The sequence below is a fragment of the Pipistrellus kuhlii genome, unplaced genomic scaffold (assembly GCF_014108245.1).
Source record: "Pipistrellus kuhlii isolate mPipKuh1 unplaced genomic scaffold, mPipKuh1.p scaffold_m20_p_3, whole genome shotgun sequence".
Lineage (NCBI taxonomy): Eukaryota > Metazoa > Chordata > Mammalia > Chiroptera > Vespertilionidae > Pipistrellus > Pipistrellus kuhlii.
This window is the reverse complement of record NW_023425529.1, coordinates 25,662,991-25,668,903: the sequence shown is the minus strand read 5'-3', so window position 1 is coordinate 25,668,903 and position 5,913 is coordinate 25,662,991. Positions and strand designations below refer to the sequence as shown.

The following is a 5,913-nucleotide window of genomic DNA, read 5'->3' as shown; positions in this document are numbered from 1 at the left end:
ATAAGGAAGTATCTGGACAGTTGTATTGCCAATAGGTAACAATGGCATAGCTACCACCCTGCATGTAGGTACATAGAGACACAATGTCTCAGAGATCTGGATCAGGAGATAAGAAAAACTGTAGGCTCCCCCATGGTAATCAACAGAATGCTATTATAATTTATGGGAGACACTGGATTTTCTTAAAATTATTTGGGAAACACTGGGTACTATATTTGGGTATTATATTTAAAAAGAAATACATGGAATGCTTCACAAATTTGCCTGTCATCCTTGTGTGGGGCCATGCTCATCTTCTCTATATTGTTCCAATTTTAGTATGTGTGCTGAAGCAAGCACTGGGGTTATATTTTTTGAGGAGTAAGCCAACAACTTGTCCATCACGAACATATACTTCAAACAATTGAACAGATGATTGTATACATGAACATAACCAGATGGCCAATATAGAAATCAAATAGACTATATAATTGAAAGCAGGAGATGAAGAAACTGTATTCTCTGTGCCAAAATAAGACCAGGAGCAGATTGTGGTACTGACCACGAATTGCTAATATCAAATATTAGAGTAAAACTGAAGAACACTAAAAGAATCATAGTGCCAAAATAGCACGTAATGGCATTCCTGATGGATTTGGAGTTCACATAAAACACAGATTTGCACTGTTAAACTTAATTGACCAAGAACCAGCAGATCTGTGGACTGAGTTAGAATCCTGAACACAGTTTTTCAATGACTATCATGTAGAGATAAATAGAACTATTATAATAGTCAATGCAAGGAGATAAAAGAAAATATTAAAAAGAGAAAAAAAAGAGATCTTTACCAGAAGATTAAAAAGTAAAAGGGAAATTCAAAGCTAGACTAGGAATGCTGAACAACCAACAAGGATGCACATTACCTGAACAGGAGAAAATAAAGGGAAGCTATAAACAGTATACTGAAAATCTATACCAAATCAACAAAAGGATGGCCAGTACCTTAAAAGAAAAATGGTAATTCTAGAAAGTGAAGTAAAAACTTCTCTGAAGGTATTAGGAAAGTATACATTGCCAGGAATAGATGAGATACTAATAGAATTACTTCAAGCCACAGAAACTGAATCTAATTCTAAAAAGAATATGCCAACAAACATGGAAAGCAAAACAATTGTCTACAGACTAGAAATGTTCAATATACATCAAAATAATAATAAATAAATAAATAAAATATAGACTAACCTTCCGAACTTCTTTGGGGAACTCTAGTATTCAATGGATGTTTGCAATAAGATATAGAATGCCTCTTCCTTCTCTAAATCTAACTTGAACATCCAGCATTTCTTGGATGTTCATATCCAGCTTCATATTGTTAGAAGCCTTTGTTGCATCAACTTGAGTATAGCTTTAATTGCTTGGAAAATTAGTATAATTATTATACTCCTGGGCATCTTCTTTCTTGAAGATTTTGATGGTTTAGTCATCAACTCAAATGGAGACTGCAGCTAAGAAATCAAGAGGAGGCTGAGACTCAGAAAGGCACTAGTGGAAGAGTTAGGAAAGATCAAGAGCAAACGTCTGTCATGAGAGACCAAGGATAAGGCCACCCACACCTATATATTCCCAATTATTATGTACGGATGCAAAACCTGAAGAGCAATAGGAAAATACTGATTTATTTGAAATGTGGTGTTAGAGGAGAACTCTATGAATACCCCGAACCACCAGGAAGGCAAAGAAGTGGGTCGTAGAGCAAAATAGCCTGAAACATCACTGGAGGCAATGATGACAAAAGTGAAGCTGTCCTACTTTGGGCACATCATGAGAAGGAAGGCAAGGTTCATTGGAAAAAACAACAACAACATTAGTGCTGAAAAAAAAAATAGCAGCAAGCAGGAAAAGAGGAAGACCAAATATGAGCTATATAGGCATGTGTCTACAGGAGCCGAGCAGTGTTGAGGACAAGACAGGATGGACATCATTCATATTTATAAGGTCACTAGGAGTCAGAGCCTATAATACACATATGTGGGATTTCAGGTAGCTTTTTTTCCTTAATGATTATTTTTGTAATCTTGATTTTATTTTATTTTTTTAAAATATATTTTATTGATATTTCACAGAGAGGAGGAATGGAGAGAGATAGAGAGCTAGAAACGTCGATGAGAGAGAAACATCCACCAGCTGCCTCTTGCACACCCCCTACCGGGGGGATGTGCCCGCAACCAATGTACTTGACCTTGACCGGAATTGAACCTGGGACCTTTCAGTCCGCAGGCCGATGCTCTACCACTGAGCCAAACCGGCTTCGGCTGTAATCTTGAATTTAAATCCACTTTACTGTGACTCAGGAAATGCAGGTGATACACTTAGAAGCATGAACTCTGTTCTGCTTTCTCTTCCAAAGTCGTCCAAACTCTGCTGCTCCTCTGTGTATCTATGGCAGACACTGCAGTGTGCTGTTCAAATCCTCCTTCAAAGAGGCTGCTCCCCAGCCTGGAGGAGTTCAGGAGCCTCCAGGCTCTAGTAGTTGGCCCCCTTAGGGTTTGCCTCAGCTTTTGAATGGAGGTCAAGTTCTCAGTGTCTCCCTCCACAACCCCTCCTTCCCCAGCCAATGATTGAGCACAGAGTGGTACAAGTACAGGGTTAGCTTTGAACGATTTTTGCTTCGGAGATTTCCCTCTGAGCTAGCAGAACTTTTGTTAAATCTCTGTCAGAGTCTGACAGCTCCCTCTTCCCAATTGTACTTCCTCCTCTTTCCTTTGAAGATATACCAGTACTTGCCAATAAACTCTGTACTCCTAACATCTCAGTATCTGCTTTCTAGAGAGTCTAACGTGAAGAGCATCCCACACACTCCTCATGCCATACAGTTCTGTGTTTTGATATTCTATGTAATGCAATATCCTTCTGCCCCAGGACTTTTATTCTTTTTTATTTTAAACAGTCATTCTTTTTTTATTTTTTTATTTTATTTTATATTTTTTTGTTAATCGTCACCTGAGGATATTTCCATTGATGTTTAGAGAGAGTGGAAGGAAGAGTGAAGGACAGAGAGAGGGAAAAATCGATGTGAGAAAGACACATCGATTGGTTGCCTCCCCTATGTGCCCTGACTGGGGTTAGAGAGTGAGCATGCAGCCCAGCTACGAGCCCTTGACCAGAATTGAACCTGGGACACTTCAGTCCAGGGGACCGATGCTGTATCCACTGAGCCAAACCAGCTAGGGCAGGACCTTTATTCTTAATTATTTCTTACCAGACAGGGAAGTTTGTACTATTAAAATAAAGAGACCTGGTTTTAGATTCAGACTTATTTTGGGGTTTGAATCTCAATCCTGCCTTACACTTAGCAATATGAACTTGATCAAGTTGTTAATTATTTTCTCATCTTCCATTATAGACATGGGAAACAGATCTCCTGGTGGATAGAAACATGGATGCATGCAACTGCTGTGCAAAACAATTAAACATCCTGCTAACATTTCCAAAGGGAGAGCTCTCATTTCACACTCACTGTGGACTGCACGAATTTAGTTACCTTTACTTTGTTTTTATTTTCCTGTATAAGAAGAACTCACCACTAACCTGTGTGAAATTTGTGAAACATTATTTTTCTTCTCCTTCCTATTAAACAAAAATTCCCTGCACTGTAAAAGTTGCTTGTATAATTTTTTTTCCTTTTCCTCTTGGAATTCCTACTTTCAATTATATCTCCTCTTCTGCTTCTCTTAAAATAAATATTTTCTTTCTTAAAGTTTTGTACATATCTTAGTCTATGACTAAGTTTTATTGTTGTTATTATTTTTGCTTTCCAACGAGGAGAGATATTAGCTCTTGATCTTTATAATTAATGAGTCAGTGCGGGGATGTGAATTGCATCCCTTGTGTTATTTACTGTATTTAAAAAGAGAGTCTCCACTTCATTTAACTTCCTCTTTGTTTTTTAAAATAACTTCTTGAAATATTTTCCCTGGTGTTTTTCCATAGAAACAAAAAAATTGGGAGAGGGACAGAAAGAAGAGAAGGATTATGGGAAATGTTTCAAGTGAAGTTAGCTTTTTTAGTGATTTTTATTTTCCTTGCCAAGTTTAAATCCGTGAAGTCTTGACTTGATACTAAATACAGAAAGGACCCAAACAAATAATTAAGCCTGTTATATTATATTATATGTAATCTTTCCTGTATAATAAAATCTATAACAACTAAATACCAAATAATGCTAATTTTATAATATTATGGTTTGACAAGAGTTTTCACTTTATCTTATTTTAATCTTGTATAAAAATACTCAAAAGGATGAACTGTTCCTTTTGTACTCTTCAGTATTTTTTATATAAACTAAGAAGACTGAAAAAATAATGTAATAGAATGTTCAAGTGAGTCTTGCTTGAGACCTTGGCTTAAGGCAACAAAACCCAGAGATTCTAGACACTCTTCCTGGGGATATGAAAGACTTCAGAACAGTCACAAAACACAGTTGAATAAGCACAACTATAGCATAAATAATAAATAAGCTTTTGGAGTCTCTGACTAAGTAGCTAGAATTACTTTAGTTACTATACTTAAAAAATTAACCAAGTGTATAAGAGAAAAATAATAATGTTGAAGGTTACAGTGATAGTTATGTGCATAGTAAAGAAATAAAGATATTTCTACCACATAAATCATTCTATTATTAATAATATATTAAAAAATAATTCAGCCCTAGCTGGTTTGCCTCAGTGGATAGAACTTCTGCCTGTGGACTGAAGGGTCCTGGGTTTGATTCCAGTCAAGGGCATGATCCCCAACCTGGACATGATCCCCAGTAGGGGGTGTGCTGGAGGCAGCCAATCAATGATTCTCTCTCATCATTGATCTATCTCTCCCTCTCCCTTTCTCTCTGAAATATATATATATATATATATATATATATATATATATATATATATAGTCTTAGATTATTACAGATGTTCCTCTTCCCCCACCCACATAGATCCCCTCCACCTGGTTCCCACCCCACCCCAGAACCTTGCCACCCCACTGTCCATGTCCATAGGTACTGCATATATGCATATAAGATCTTTGTCTAATCTCTTCCCACACACCTCCCCCATACCCTCCCCCTGGGGAAATTGTCAGTCCACTCCATTTCCATGCCCCTGATTCTATTACATTCACCAGTTTATTCTGTTCATCAGATTTTTTTATTCATTTGAATTTTAGATTCACTTGTTGATAGATATGTATTTGTTGTCACTTTGTTGTTCATAATTTTTATCTTTACCTTTTTCTTCTCCTTCCTCTTCTTAAAGAATACCCTTCAGCATTTCATATAATACTGGTTTGATTGTGATTAACTCCTTTAGCTTTTTCTTGTCTGTGAAGTTTTTTTTATCTGACCTTCAATTCTAAATGATAGCCATGCTGAGTAGAGTAATCTTGGTTGTAGGTTCTTCATCACTTTGAATATTTCTTGGCACTCCCTTCTAGCCTGCATAGTTTCTATAGAGAAATCAGCTAACAGTCGAATGGGTACTCCCTTGTAGGTAACTGTTTTTCTCTTGCTACTTTTAAGATTCTCTTTGTCTTTTTTTTTTAATATACTTTATTGATTTTTTTACAGAGAGAAAGAGAGAGGGATAGAGAGCTAGAAACATCAATGAGAGAATCACCAATCAGCTGCCCCCTGCATACCCCCTACCGGGGATGTACCCACAACCAAGGCCATGCCCCCGACTGGAATTGAACCCGGTACCCTTCAGTCCACAGTCTGATGCCCTATCCACTGAGCCAAGCCAGTTTTGGCCTCTCTTTATCTTTTGCTCTTGGCATTTTAATTATGATGTGTCTTGGTGTGGTCCTCTTTGGATTCCTCTTGTTTGGGGCTCTCTGTGCTTCCTGCACTTATAAGTCTATTTCTTTTACTAAGTAGGGAAAGTTTTCTGTCAT

General features: G+C 37.2%; 1 non-coding gene across 1 annotated transcript; it reads right to left on the bottom strand.

Annotated features, from left to right (window-relative positions):
* Positions 1 to 236: 236 nt before the first annotated feature.
* Positions 237 to 339, bottom strand: LOC118730967. The gene has a single exon (XR_004991692.1). It is a non-coding gene; the product is annotated as a U6 spliceosomal RNA (small nuclear RNA).
* Between the last annotated feature and the right edge of the window lie 5,574 nt (positions 340 to 5,913).